The sequence below is a fragment of the Martes martes genome (genome assembly GCF_963455335.1).
Source record: "Martes martes genome assembly, chromosome: 11".
In the NCBI taxonomy this organism is placed as follows: Eukaryota; Metazoa; Chordata; class Mammalia; order Carnivora; family Mustelidae; genus Martes; species Martes martes.
In genome coordinates this window covers 70,803,568-70,817,204 of record NC_137899.1, presented here as the reverse complement: position 1 = coordinate 70,817,204, position 13,637 = coordinate 70,803,568, and the positions used below count along the sequence as shown (strand labels likewise).

At 40.3% G+C, this 13,637-nt stretch overlaps 1 protein-coding gene and 1 pseudogene across 4 annotated transcripts in view; one reads left to right on the top strand and one right to left on the bottom strand.

The window, feature by feature from the left end:
- Nucleotides 1-13,637, top strand: part of IMMP2L (inner mitochondrial membrane peptidase subunit 2) — an 860,098-nt gene that overhangs the window by 143,255 nt on the left and 703,206 nt on the right. The window lies entirely within an intron of this gene.
- On the bottom strand, nt 10,232-10,813 carry LOC308352105 (platelet-activating factor acetylhydrolase IB subunit alpha1-like; annotated as a pseudogene). The gene has a single exon. The product of its transcript is annotated as a platelet-activating factor acetylhydrolase IB subunit alpha1-like (transcript).

The following is a 13,637-nucleotide window of genomic DNA, read 5'->3' as shown; positions in this document are numbered from 1 at the left end:
TTGGTTTAGAAACATGATAATGATAGCAAGTAAGATTTATTGAGCACTTACTGTATGCCATTTCCAGTGCTCCCTCCTTCACGTGGATTATCTCTAGTGGTCAACCAGAGCCTGTTGGGAGAGGAAGTTATTTTGTCAAATCTCAGGTATATCCTTTATTTTATGTGCCATGAAGAAAGAAAAAAATACTGTCATTTAGACTATACTGTTATTGACTACAATATATATCCTAATGCGAGAAATATTTGAAGAATTGTGATATATTAAATGCATTGGCTGGTAGATGTGAGACTTGATTAGCAGACTGATCATTAGCTGGTTCCTATCCTGAAGATTTTTTTTTTTTTAAGATTTTACTTATTTATTTGACAGAGAGAGACACAGCGAGAGCGGGAACACAAGCAGGGAGAGTGGGAGAGGAAGAAGTAGGTTTCCTGCCAAGCAGGGAGCACAACGTGGGGCTCGATCCCAGGACCCTGGGATCATAACCTGAGCCGAAGGCAGAGGCTTAATGACTGAGCCACTCAGGCGCCCCTTGAAGGCTAGTTTTTATTTATTTATTTATTTATTATTAAAGATTTTATTTATTTATTTGTCAGAGAGAGTGAACACAGGCAGACAGAGAGGTAGGCAGAGGCAGAGGGAGAAGCAGGCTCCCCTCTGAGCAAGGAGCCTGATGTGGGACTCGATCCCAGGACCCTGGGATCATGACCCGAGCTGAAGGCAGCCACTTAACCAACTGAGCCACCCAGGCATCCTGAAGGCTAGTTTTTGAAAAGGTTATTATCACTGAAAGGAGAAAATTTTACAAATGTGTAAACATGGAAATAAAAAACAATGCTTTAATTCAGAGTGAAAGTGAGTGTCTTCCACACATCTCTTGACTAACTTTAGGCCTGTCCTTCCCGGGAAAAGTATACAACACCCATTTATGTGAACAGAGAATTAAAAAAATAAGATTCCAAGGGGTCTGTCAGTCTTCAGGGAGGAATAGCTTTTTCTGTAAGCAGATGCTAAGCTTTAATTTCTGCTAGTTTTAGACATTAGATTGCAAAGTTGTACACCTGGCAGTGAGGATTGGTGATGGGGAGGATTTTTAAAGTAAAACAGTAAATGGATATTGAGAAATAGATACGTTGTTACTAGGGGATGTTCTTCCAGAGATACTGAACCATAAGCCATTCTTATATATGAGACTTTGGGAGCAGAATAAAATAACCCTTAGTAGCATGCAGAGTTTACAGATTGCATGTATTCTCTGAGCACAGTTGACAACAAAGTGTAAGTCTGATTGAAAATACGTTGTGATTTAAATCCTGCCTATTACCTGGTACAGACCTGAGGAGGGAAGAGGGAAGGAAGGAGAAATGGAAGGTGTTTTTGTTTTGTTTGTTTGTTTGTTTGTTTTAAAAAAAGGTAATATAAGGGGAGCAGTTGTAGGGGCTAGATACTGCAATATCTAGTACAGTTTGTTCCCAGTTCCCGGCATAGAGCTCCTAAAACCCTTGTAATTTTCTACGTGATAAAGGTAATATGAGCATCTTTTGTTTTAAGGAGGCAACTCTTTGTGGGCCCCTAGATAGCTTCAGATGGGGGCTGGTTTCCAGAATAGCAAACCTTGCTAGACGCTTGTAAATTTCAGCCATCACACAATCCTTGGGGAAGGGAGAAGGAGTAGATATTGAGTAGATCATCAATAGCCAATGATGTAATCAGCCATGCCTAGGTAATGAAGCCTCCATAAAAATCCCTAAATGTCAGGGCTCAGAGAGCTTGAGAGTTACGCCCACATGCTAGGAGGGTGGCACACCCCAACTCCGAGGGGACAGAAACCCATGTGCTTGACCTTGCCCCATGTATCTTCTTCACCTGTATGTTCATCTGTATTCCTTGTAATTAACCGGTAATAGTTATGAAAATGTTTTGCAGAGTTTTCTGAGCCATTTCAGATACTGAATCTGAAAGGGTAGGGTTGGGGGACCCACACCTGGCTTTGTAGGCAAGTTGGATGGAGTGTCTTATGACTAATGTCTGAAGTGGTCAGTCTTGGGGGACTGAGCCCTTGGACCTGTGGAGTCTGATGTTAACTCTGGAGAGCTAGTATCAGAATTGAATTGAATTGTAGGACATCCAGTTATAGTCAGACTTCGATGGTGTCAGGAGTGATGTGAGTAAAAGTAACTCAACCATAATTTGGAGAAGTGGGTAATGAGGAACCCATATATACAAAGCAGGCAGAGGACAGTGAAGCAAGTAGGGGAAGAACACTTTTTAACCCTTCACTGCCGTCCAGGAAGAATTAGCCTGTGATTGAAGCAGTGCGTATTGCAGATCAAGGGACAAGGGGGTTATGCTCGGTGCCATCTCTAAGAAGGCTGGAATCTCACCTGGAGAGTTGAGGCAAGTCAGAGAGAGGTGTGCTTATGTTGCTAATATTAAAGAATTCGGTCTAGGCTTCCTTGAACTCATATGTTTGTCTCACTTATTCTTTGTCATTTTTTTGCTGTAAGGCTGGAGCTTTTTCCTTTCAACAGCTCGGAGTTTTGCATAGTCATTATTGAGTAAAGCACAGACAATACATTATCTACAATTTGCAGTTTGGGTTATTAAGAGCAAAAATTTAAGATACAAAGCAATCTGCACGTAGAATACTTTCTAGATATGAATAATTGTTTCCTTAATTGTCCAAAGTATAGCTTTGTTCATACTCAATTTGTTCATATTTTTTTGTGATTCATCTTTATCGGATCTTTGCAAAACACTGTAGTTATTTTTCTAAGATACAATAATTCCTTTTTTGCACTTATATTTCATCAGATTGTGAACAGTTTAATTATTGCCATTATAGCAAGAACAACTGATAATAAGTGTGGGAACAAAACATTGACTCTCAGTGAGTGTACAATTTGGGGTGTAGGGAGAAGAGCACGTGTATGGTAGACTGGACAACAGAGTGTCCTGCCCCAGGGCCTTGGTGTGCATGTTTCACAGGGGGAATGGAAAGCTTTGACTCCCTGGGTATTAGGTGAGATCTGCTGCTGTATTTGTGATGCTCACAAACCATCCAGCTCCTTTGTTCCTAGGCTTTGTAGAGATTCAGAGGTCTTTTGAGAATCTCTCATTTATATATTAATCATCATCCATGTTTATAATTATTACTAAAAATGAACATAATGGAATATGTTAGTAGTTGGAGCTGGTCTTAAAGTAGATAATAGACTTGCAAATAAAACTTGTAAGAATTCTCAAATTTACAAGTAAATTTTTTTTATGATAGTTGAATGTATTTTGGCAGTAATGCTAGGGAGTAATATTGCAAATTGATCATTGAAATCTGTCTTTTAAACTTATCCTGTAATTAGAGTTTGACTCTTCATATTTCTGCACGTATGAATTTGTCTGTGTTTGCTTTGTTTTAAAATGTGAAACTAAAAATACACAGAAGTTGAAATTTAGTCCCACTGCAGTCCCATAATCTCCTCCTATTTTGTTCTGTTGCTAAGCCAGAAATTCACATTTACTAGATTATTATCTATTGCCATGGAAATCGTTTTGTTATATTTCAATTTCACTACAGGAACAAGCAGCAGGAGCTAATGGACCATAAGAGGGAAATTTGTTGTTTAAATAATGATTATCTTTTATATTTGGCTAACATGAAAAGGGGAAAGTATAATTCTTTTGTCACACAGCATGAGAAGGTAAATGGATGAGAGTTAGAGGCAGAATTCACCTTAAGAAAATTCATGGCTGTCTTGTGAGTCAGAAATTACATGACCCACTCACAAGCTGAACTGTAAAAGGTGTCCTTACCGAGCTATGTTTCATCAAATAACAAAGGAAGTCCTCGTTGTGGGTTTGGCTCCCCAGAGGTGAACAGTGAGGTGGAGTTTTGGGTGCAAGATGTGCGTCAGGGGTTGTGTGCTGTGGCTGGAAGGGGAAGCTGCAGGATTGGACAGGTCCCAGGAAGCTCAGGTGGTATTGCCCTTAGGGTTGCCTTCTGTTGCCCCTGCCTTGTCGTGGGATGTGGGCAGCCCCCATGTGGGGCTACTCTCTGCAGCTGCAGGAGATTGAATTCTCCGGACATGGGCACTGTCTTCTGACCCCACTCCCTGCACGCGGCAGTCAGCCAGTCCATCCTTGAAGGCTTGTCTTGGAGACGAGTCTGTCTCCGTGATCTTTTTCTTCTATGAGTATCAGGGATTTCCTGCAGTTTTATCTTTATGGTATTTATAATTCCTGGTATACATCACCTTTAATCAGGCAAGTGTTCACATTTTTTAGACATATTGGTGATAAAAGCCCTTTTAACATTGTGATTTGGTTTAAGTGCTTTTTGAATTATGTAGATTGTATTCTGCCTCTAGCTATAGCATATCCTTTTTTTTTTTTTTTAAATTCATAGCTGACTGTGGCCCTTTATAGAAAGTTAAGGCTTTTCTGAATAGTATGTGACCATTTATAAGTGGACATATTTTTTAAAACTTTTTATTTTATAATAATTTCAAACTCAGAGAAACGTTTCAAAAAAAGGACAAAGAGCTAACACAAGTTCTTCACTCACATTCCCTGTTATTAGTATTTTACTACAGTTGCCTTATCGTATTCTCCTTCTCTCTCTTTCTCCCTCACCCTTTACTCTGATACATTCTTTTTTTTTTTTTTTTTTTTTAAGATTTATTTATTTATTTATTTATTTGTCAGAGAGAGCGAGAGTGAGCACAGGCAGACAGAGTGGCAGGCAGAGACAGAGAGAGAAGCAGGTTCCCTGCCGAGCAAGGAGCCCGATGTGGGACTCGATCCCAAAACGCTGGGATCATGACCTGAGCCGAAGGCAGCTGCTTAACCAACTGAGCCACCCAGGCGTCCCACTGATACATTCTTGTTTTGGAGTTTGTTCATTTGTTTGTTTTCTTGGGTTGAGATGAAAAATTGCAGACACGATGCCTTAGCATTCCTTTGGTATGTCAATATTTCCTAAAAATAAGGATGTCGTTCCACAGAACCCCAATATAATAATCAAAACAGGAAGTAAATATTAATATAATATTACCATCTGTTCCACAGCTCTCATTCACAACTCACCAGTTGTCCCGGTGATGTTCTTCATGAGTCCAGAATCCAGGATCACACCTTGTGTTTAGTTGCACAACTGGCCTCTTTCAGTCTGGAACTGTTCCTTCGTCTTCTCTCATCTTTCGTGATCTTGATATTTTGGAAGAGTTCAGCCAAATCATGCTTCTTCTCTATTTGGTTTTATCTGATGTTTCCTCATGAATGAGTTTGGATTATTTTGGGCAGGATTACCATAGAAGTGATGCTTTGTTCTTAGTTCATCATGTTAAAAGGTGGTCAGGCGTGTCTTATACTTCTCTTGTTTGTTCCAGCCTTGGAATTACTAAGAAATGGAAAATGACATTTAGACATTTAGACACCAAGGTCTGGGTTCTAAAGATGCTTATTGCTACTGGAGTATCATTCCTGCTAGGTCTTCTCAGGGAATGGAATTAGAAAATACAGGTTTTTACAAACTCTCTCTCTAAGTCTGTCTGTCTGTCTGTCTATCTATTTATGCCTGGATCCTGTTAACATCAAATGTTTACCTGTTTGCTCATTTCCCCCTGTATATAACCAGTCTCTCATCTATGTGGGTCACCAACGTGGCTTGGCCCTGCTATCCCCAACCAGCTGGTTGAATATTGGGTTTTGGCTTTGCTGGTGATGCCAAGTACTTGCTCAGTCACAATGAAGGGGAAGGGGCCCTGATGCATCTTATGTTTCCTAGTCTTATTATTACTTTTCTGTGGATATAAAGTACTGCAGTGATTCCAAAAACAAAATTCAGCAGAGGAGGTAGTATTTGTTATAGGCTATATCATAAAAGACATTCCTAAATTAAAAATGGGATTCTCTAGTGGTTTAGTGGTTTCTTTTTTAGTTTTATTTTTTTCAAAATGAGTACTATTCTAAGATGTGAATGACAGGATTTTCGTGCTTAGCTTAAGATTCTGTTAAGGACAATAATAGTAGCACTGGAATATGTGCTAAACATTTTGATATTAAATATAGTTTCTGAGTAAGAAACCATTTATATTGTTAAGGCAGATCTTTCTTTGGTTTCTTTTGGATTTATTTCTTGGTCACTCAATAAGTGATCGCTATTAGAAAAAACAATTTTTGTTGTGCCTTGTTTGTTGGTTTGCAATAATGAGAACAGTTATTGAGTCCGATAATTTTGTGCTTTTATTTTCAAGTAACAAAGTGTTCTTATTTTGTGATGATACTAAGGAAAGGCAGTTTAAAAGCTAGTTTTAAAGGATCTGTAGCTTTGAGAGGTTATAATTTAGAATGGAGGCATGGTGGTCAGAGGAAATGAGCCAAAGTTAAAAGCCTTTTCTGTGCCATTGAATCTGTAACCATCCTCAAAGTACTCTGCACTTTATGTCACAAAAAAGCCTCAAATCCCGTGGGTAAATGTTATCTGCAGGAACCTCATCATTTCTGAAAACAGTTCTTTTATTCTTAGAGTGTTTGAACAAGAAATACAAATAATAGTATTTTCTTCTCTTTTTGCAGGACAACATATGGATATAGGGGTTCTGCTATTTTTGAATAAGTGCTTTGTGATATAAAAAGCAAAATCAAATTTAAAATTAATGATTGGTTAGACAGAAACTTAAGGTGTTGGTTAAATCTCTTTTGTCTCCTTTGTGATGCAGGGGTGTCAGTTCTCTTTTCTTGTGGGGTTGTTTTATGCTTGATTTTCTTTTGGAAGATAAAATATAATTACTTGTCAGCCAAACATTTATGGCATAGACACTTTTGCAAATAGCTTTAAAGGTAGATCTTGATTATATATAAGCTGTAAGGAGCACACAAGATGTGGGCAAAGCAGTTGATGAGCAGTGAACATGGTTGTACAGAGGAGAGAAGTGAGTGAAGGCTCACATCATTCTTGTGCTTTAAATATGTTCACATTTTCTCATGAGTCTTTTATGATTTCTGCCCTCCTTGTCCAGTATAACTTTAGTTGCTTCTTATCCCATTCCTCCTCTCCTTTACTCTGTCTCTCTCCCTGATACAAACTCACTCACACACAAATACACATACATTCACACTTGACCTTAAGTAATTGGCATGCTTAGAAGTGTTCCCAGCTGGAGGCCACACAGGGCCAATGTCTATAATTGTGTGTGTGCGTATACATATGTATACACACATACACATACATGCACACACATACCATTTTCAAATAGTTGGCACTGAAAGTACTTGGCTTACTATAGTACAGTATGCAGCTCACGTTTGTTGAGTGAAGGAATCTGAGTCCAAAAAGACAAGTTAAGGACCGAAGTGAACAGAGTGAAGGAATGAGCAGAGTCTCGTGGAGACATGATTTCTGCTATGAAGATTCGTTTGTTATACGGACGGCTTCTCCAGAATGATCTAGGATTCATATGGAACAGTTGTTAGGTTGAATCCACTGCTTTTCCCCACCTCTCTGAACCAAAATTTATTTCTCATTGACAGAGGGTAGTTAATTGAACTGTCCCGATACGTCACTGGAAAGGGTAGATCACGCCTTAGATGAAGGCAGTGATCTGAGTACGGGGCCAGATATGTCTATTTTTCCCTTTTCTTGATAAAGGTCTTACTGCAGCTCATTTTATGTCTTGTGACAGCCAAGTAACACAGAGTAGAGTGAAATGACTTTTGTGTGACAGAAACCATAGCAAACCACGCAGGACATTTGCCTTTAAAAACAACAATAAAAAGATCAAACATTCTCTAGTTACCACTTTAACAGTTTACAGTTTGGAGTGGTACTGCTAGTCCTGTCAATGAAAATAACCGCTTGGCATCTTTTTGGAGTATCTAAATGTGTGGTCAGGGACCCACTCGGGCGCAGGGTAGTGCTATGAGCCCAGTTCACGATTTTCTGTATTACTTCCCAATGTGTCCTAAATGCTGAGAGCAGGGCACTGCTTCCCCTGCTACTTTTTTTTTTTTTTTTAAAGATTTCATTTATTTATTTGACAGAGAGATCACAAGTAGGCAGAGAGGCAGGCAGAGAGGAGGAAGCAGGCCTCCCGCCGAGCAGAGAGCCCGATGCGGGGCTCGATCCCAAGACCCTGGGATCATGACCTGAGCGGGAGGCAGAGGCTTTAACCCACTGAGCCACCCAGGCGCCCCGCCTGCTACTTTTTTCGAATGTCAAAATCTTTCCCTTTCTTTCCACATAGAGTTACATTTATTCCATGGTATAGCAGCAAGTCCACTTCTAACTTAATTTAAACCATTTTCCTCCATTCGGTACTAAATCCAAAGTTTCAGGGACCAAAAATTCTTCAAGTCAGTTATTAGGTGTAATAGAGAGCCCAACGAAAATGCATACATGTGTACACCAAAAGATGTACTCAAGAATGTTCATAGCAGCATTTCTCCTAATAGCCCCACATGGAAACACCTCTAAGGTCTATCAGCAGTACAATGAATACATTGTGGTATATTCCTCAAATGTGGTGTAGTCATTCATTGTATAGCAATGGAAACAAATGAACAGCTGGTCCAGGTGGCAACATAGATGAATCTCAGTCATGTTAAAGGAAGCCAGACGGAAAAGAATACATCATGTATTCAATTTATATAAAGGTTAACCATTGACAAACCCCATTTTGGGTTTTGGAAACCGGGGTAATGATTACCTTTGGGAAGGAAGAAGAGTAGTGACTCAGAATGGGCAGACCCTGGTGTAGTTACTGGCGTGGGTCACGTTTACATGGTTATCTTCACGTTGTGATAAGTCATGCCGAATCATCACGTTTGTGCCCCTTTCTGTGTGTGTTATGTTTCCATTAAAAAACTTATTTTTAAAAAAATTGATGTAATTACCCTCTTGTGTGTAATGTCTACTTTTTTCTGGATGCTTTCAAGGTGTTTTTCTTTGTCTTAGTTTTATGTTTAACTATAACATGTATAGGTGTGATTTTCATTGTAATTTTCCTCCTGTGGTTCACTGAGCTTTGTGAATCTATAATTTCATGCTTTTCACCAAATTCAGAAAGCATGCTGCCAATATTTTTTTTAATTAGACTTAAAGAAAGTAGAGGGACTGAGCTCACCTACACTTCCTATACCCTCAGGAAAAGACGGCACCGTATATGCATTTTTCGTTTTAAGCATATACTTCGTTTTATAGGTCAGCATCTCAACTTCGCAAGTCCCTGCCTCCCAGCTGGCCCCGTAAAACTGAACTGAACCAGTTTTCCCATTCATTCTAAGTTCTTGTCTAGCCTGTCAGCTCTTAAGCCACTAATGATTAACTAGTGTATACCCTTACCTCAGCCTATACCTCCTAAAGTTCTTCACAGTGGAAGGCTTTGTCTTTACCATTGTGTTTCAGGGGCCACTGAAGACTGGTGGTGTTGTATATATATATATATAGGTGTATGTATAGGTGTTGACCACTTACACCTAGCTTTTGCCAGCTCAGTGCAGATCCTTTTGTGCATGAAAAATACCCACCCTTTTTTCTCTTCCATTAACTGGCCAGAGGGAACTTCTTGTGATGCCAGTTTATGTGGATTGAGGGAGAAATGCTGAAGGATTAGGGGTAGGTACTGTAATAGTCTGAGTCATCTGCTCATTCAGCTCAGCTGTGGCCATGTTCCCAGTCTTCAAGGGAGTGGAGTGCTGTTGTGCCCATCTAGTTGTATGGTTTGGCGAATCAGATAATGGCAGCTTATGATGGTAGTTTGATTATTCACCTAGTCCCTTGATGTCCTGTGGTCAGGTGTTCCAGCTCTCCCACTAGCAAATCAGGAGAGCAATCTTAATAAGGTCCCCAAGAACCACATGTGATTAGCACTGACGCATTGCACTATGACACTGACCATGCAGTTGTGCAGCGGCCATTTCTAAAGGCACTTTCTGGTTATAAAGCATTCGCACGTGTTCTATCTCATAGGACAAGGTATCCTTTCTGCCAGCCTCTGGGTCTACAGATGTAAAAGACCCAATGTGAAATCAAGATTACACAGAGGACCTGGCTATTCTGGTGGCTCTGAAGCCCATGGCTCAACTACTACTACTACTGCTCCTACTACTTCTACTACTACTACTGTTACTTCTGTTAACTACTACTACTACTACTATTACTACTACTTCTTCTTCTTCTTCTCCTCCCTCTCTTTCTTCTTCTTGAATGAGAATTTAATGTTGGGGAAGGAACTTAGGGTGTAGCCTTTGGCAAGGGGACATGCTGGCCCTGATTTTGGGCCACAGATGCAGAAGCGGGCAGGACAGGGCCTGACAGACAGGTGTGCAACCCAGGTGGCTCAGATGCAGGTATTCGTACAAGCCATGGTGACTTATGGTGCCATCTGAGTGCACAAACTTGGGGTTGACATCCAGGAAGTGGGCCCATGGGTGGCCAGCCAATGCTGTCCAGACCTACCCATTCACCCATCAGTTTTTCTCTTGAAGTGGGTTAGGGTGCTGGCCTCTGGGAGCAGACCTGACACCATTGGTTCACCAGTTGGACGATGGTCTTGATGCCACCAGTCACTTGCTCTGCTATTTGCCTGTGGTAGTTGGTACTCACCCAGACCACTACAGTCTTGGGCCAGATTTGTTCCAGCTCCCCATTCTCCAGCTGCCAAAGCACCTGTTATGTGCTGTCACTACCAATACCGAAGTTAAGTGTGTGCAGAGAAGAAAAGAGCTCCTGCCAGATCTTGCACTGGTGCATTAGATGGTCCCAGGAGTCCCCGAGTAAGACGACTTTGTGTTCCTTATCTTTGCCGTGGGCCATGAACCCACGTGCAGGGACATTCAATGTCCGTTGCCCTGCATGTCCTACACCCGCAGGGACTTGCTGGTGCCTTCTTCTCTTCACTCATCTTGGTGCTACGGCTCGTGCTGGATCCAGCATCTTTTTTAAAGGCAAATTGCCATATTTGAAAGAACATAAGCAGTAGAAATCCAAGATTTGGATAACAGTTGAGATTAGAACCCCAGCTACTTGGTTCTCTTCCTCTCCATTTGGGTCTCTGCTCAAATGTCATTTTGGCTGCCAAACCAGAAACATTAAGAGTAGAGGTAGAGGGAATTTTAGGTTTCCATCTTTAAGGCACAGTAACTCCACCAAATGGCTTAAAGTGTGGCTCAGTATGATAGCTGTGACTCTTCCTCTGGAAAGGAGCTAGTCAGGGTTTATGTGGACAGGAGAAAGGCTTTGTGCCATACCCTCCACTCCAAATGCACGTAGGTGAAAATCCTAGAGGGACATAAGCACTTTCTGACCCAAGACACATTAGGCCACATTTTCTCCCTTCTTTCCTCTTTGAGACCAATGATAATCACTTCTTACAGTTTGTTTGTTTGTTTGTTTTTTGTATTAGAGCATAGTAAATCATGGGCCATGGAGTAGACAGAAGTCAGCTTGCCCTTAGTGTGATGAATCTGTGCCTTTGGCTTTAAGAACGTTTGCTGTATGTAAGAATGAATCAGATCCTTGGTTCTATAGGGAACAACATTTGTAGTTACCATTAACCAAAGGATCCCAGTGATGACTTTATAACCTGAGTAAAGTCTTAATACAGAAAGGGTTTTTACCTGTATCTGAATTGTCATCTCTTTAGCCACTTTCACTTCCATCTTTGTGGAAAAGATGCTCTTTCTCCTGTTCAGAGCTGTCTATACACCTGTGTTCTAGGTCTTCTCTTTCCCCAGCTCCTTAGGCCTTTGTTCCATTAATTACTTATGGCCTTTTGAACTAGCTCCTCTTCCCTGATTGCTTTTCTGAGCTTTTGAACATGTTCAAGTTTTTCTCAAGTCAAAACACAAAGACAAAGGCATTCAGACCCTCCCTTAATTCTGTGCTCACTGCTTGATGATTCTTTTATTCACAAGTAGGATTCTAGAAACAAGCCGTTCTACCTGGCCTCTCTACTTCCTTGCATGCCCTGTGTTGTACAGCCTTCTCCCATCTTGCTTGTTCACACGACCCTGCTGGGAAGGTCATCCATCTCTGACTTCCGAATGTTATCAATCTCTCACTTCCTAAATGTTAAAGGTCATCAGTCTGTGACTTACCAAATGTTCAACGTTTTTTGGTGCTTCTTTGAAACTACTCTTACTACTTGATTCTGTTGAGTGTTAGTTCATTAAAACGTTCTTCTCTTTTGGTTTCTGGGACTCTGCCCTTCATGAGTTTTTCTCCTTCGTATCTGGCTACCCCCTGTTAGCGGACTTGCTTTTTACCCTTTCTCTCCTTTGTGGTGTCCTTAGTGTTCTTCCGTGGACTCCTGGCCCTTTCCACTCTATAGCTTTCCCTTGAGTAGTCAGAACCCCTCGTAAGGATCAGCAGCCAATGATTATGCCAATTATGTACTAGTAACTCCAAACTCTCAAGCTTCAGCTTAGGCCTTTTTCCTGATACCCAGTTGCTTCCCAGATATTGCATTAAATATCCTGGAAGACAGAAGAAAATAAATGGAAGAATATCCAAGAATGAGATGATAGACACATGTGATGATAACAGAGCTGTTCTTCCTCCTTTATTTGCTGTTTTGGTGTGTAACAACCTTGACTCTATTTCTCAGCCTAGAATGTTGATAAGCATTTTATCCTTCCATTTAGCTCACAATAGCACAACCAGCATGGTACCTGTCATATCCTAGGCATGCAGTGTTATGTTTGGATGAATGAATGAATACATGACTTCTTTTCCTCCATCCCTTACCTTCATTCAGTCACCAAGTTCTGTCCCTTCCACCTGGCTTCCTTCTGCTTACTGCTAGTGTGATTTCCTCCCTCCACTTCATCATCTCCACCGTTACTTGTCTGATTGAAGCTGTCTATGTAGCTTACATATATTCTGTTAACCACATTAAAAAATAAAACTAAAAGAGGTGATAGTGATTTTAATAATGCATTTTATTTGATCCAGTATATCCAAAATATTATTTCAACATGTGGTCTAATCACATTTCAATGTCCTCAACCTGTATATATCCTATTCTCTTTGTCTGGAAGCCTCTGATCCTTCTACGCAACAAACTTGTTCATATGGTATCAGCCTGAATGCTGTTTCCTTCATGAATCCTGCCTTGAGTTATTTTGGCAAATTTCTTATACTTGTGGCTTTCGAGTTTTATTTTGCCATATCAAGTAGGAAGCATATTTTGCATTGTGACCATGATGTATGCGTATGTGTGCATGTCTTCCCATATTTTTGCCTATAGCTGTACTGAAATCTCTGTGTCTGTTTCTAAATTTATACCTACGAGAAACTGGAACAGAAGTTCAAAATTGTTTTATTTCAGGATGTACACATAAGTCTATTATTGCATTTACCAGATTGTACTTATTTTTTTTTGCATATATCTCCTTCCTGTTCTCTATACCTTTTCATAAATAAATAAATAAATAAATAAATAAGTAAATTTTTGTGACAAGTCCAGTGCCTGTTCAATGTGTGTATTCAGTATATATTTATTGACTGACTCAAGTCTAGAAGAGCTGTTCATATGGGTTCAAAGACATCATTTTAACCATCAATATTAATTAGCTATACTAGTTTGTGCAGTTCTGTCTCAACCCTGGCTGACTGAAATACAAACCCCTGGGTGATA